Here is a 2,142-nt window from a genome sequence, read left to right on the forward strand (position 1 = left end):
GGTATATGATAAAAGTGTGTGTGTGTGTGTGTGTGTGTGTGTGTGTGTATGTGTGTGTGTGTAGATTTTATTTTTGATGATTTATTTTTTTGAGAAAGGATCCCATGGAACCGGAGGTGGCCTCAAACTTGATATGTAGCAGAGCATGACCTTGAACTCCTGATTCTTCTGCATCCACCTCCCAGGTCCTGGGATCACAGGCATATGCCCCCCACCATCATCATCACCATCTCCTTCCTTATGTTTCTCAACAAACACTAAATACAAAAAGCATCAAAGCATAACAGGAAAGACTGAATAGACAGACCAGATTTCTGTTGATTCAGTTCACAGAGACTCACTGATGCTCACTGAAAGGGTCTGGCACATAAGCTAGGAAGAAGGGGGCATGCTGCTTCTTACAAGGGAAGTTAGCATATGTTAACGTTTGTTATATGTCTCTTAAGGGGCCACCCTTTTACCTTAGACGTCCTTTGTCTCAGTCCTCAATCTAGTTTATGGATTTGTTATTTTTCAAACGAAGCTTCTTATGAACTATACTCCCCAAATCTATTCATTCTTTAGTGTTTTCAGACTTTTTAATACAACTTTACAACTGGATCAGTTTAGTGAGACTGCTGAGTAATTGAGCTGTATCTAAAGTTAAACGGTCATATACCAATCTGTAAATTAAGTTGCAGTAAGACTCCATTGGGCATAGTGGACATACATGAGGAGAGGCACCTCTTTTGCTTGAGTCTCAGCTTCTGCAGATGAAAGACTAGGATTTAGGAACGAACCACATTGTACCATTGGTTTAGGGTTTCAGACAAGAGCCAAAAATCTTCCATAGAAACTTATAGACTCTTTTCATCCTAGAACTGACACAAAGGAAGTAGAGCTGATGCACAACAAAACTGTGGTCGTGCCTTTTACATTTCTAAGAGAACCAAGAGGGATAGCGGACATTTAACTCTAAGTAAGTTAAAGTGTAGAACGTAGGTGTGGAGAGATCTGATACTGGACATAGAAGAAAATGCAGGTGTCAACATCAGGCTTTGATGTGGACACTGCCAGGTTCAAGGGAGGACAGGTCTCTTGGAGAAATGCCTTCGCTGAATTAGGTAAGAAGAAGAGTCTGTGCTGAGGCAAACGGCACCATATCACTTGATCAACACGTTTGTTCACTTAATCATGAACATTTATGGAAAAAAGTTAATAAGGTGTAACATGTAAGGGAGGATTGGGCTATAAAAGAATGATGCAGGGAACCCGACTTTACAGAAACTTTAGTTGATACAAAATCTCTTAACAATAACCATATGGTCTTTCTCCAGGACCCAAAGCGCGTTTCCTTTATTTTCTCTCACTGGTGCTGTGGGACAGAGTGGTGGTCCTGATAAACACTTCTAATCATTAGTGTTCCTTGCTCCAGCCTGGCACATATAGCCAACACACCTCCAATCTATAATTCACACAATTAACTTATTATGTAATAGAATATTTAATAAACATTTAAAAATCAATAATCTTTACTAAGTATAAATGAAAGGAAAAAATTTTACGTGCACTCCTTTGCAAGTCAGTCACTTTCATTTCTGGCATCATCCTCCCCATCCCTTCTTCAAGTACTGTGCCACAGTCATATGTGATCTAATAAGCTTTAGAGACATAAAGGAATGAAGTGTACTTTCATTCCATGGACACATTTACTTAACAATGCGGAAACCTTTTTTCCATGTTGCCTGACTTTTCTCTTTGTCACTCAATTTCTGCTTGACCCAGAAAAACCATTTTTTGGAAGTTAAATAAAAATTATTCTCTTTGTGTAAGCTTCCTAATTGCAGGCAAGTTCTGTGAACTATTATTTGTATTTTCTAGTAATTTCTTGCACAAAGATTTATTATGATACTTTTTGGTGTACAGTATGGCTGTATCTTCATAGGCACTTTTCCTGACATAAGTTGTAAGATTCTGGAAACAAAGGAACATGTTTCATGTATTTATCAGTCTTTAATCCTCATCACTGAGTCTTTACAAAATAAGAACTAAGCAGATTTATAACAGAAATGGTCTTCCCACTACCTCACTGTGTCTAAGCATTACCAGTGTTCGTTACAGTATTTTTAATTTTACTCAGAATTCTGATGTAGTTTGAGTTGA

Source organism: Nannospalax galili, unplaced genomic scaffold, assembly GCF_000622305.1.
Source record: "Nannospalax galili isolate Female #2095 unplaced genomic scaffold, S.galili_v1.0 scaffold1387, whole genome shotgun sequence".
Classification (NCBI taxonomy): domain Eukaryota; kingdom Metazoa; phylum Chordata; class Mammalia; order Rodentia; family Spalacidae; genus Nannospalax; species Nannospalax galili.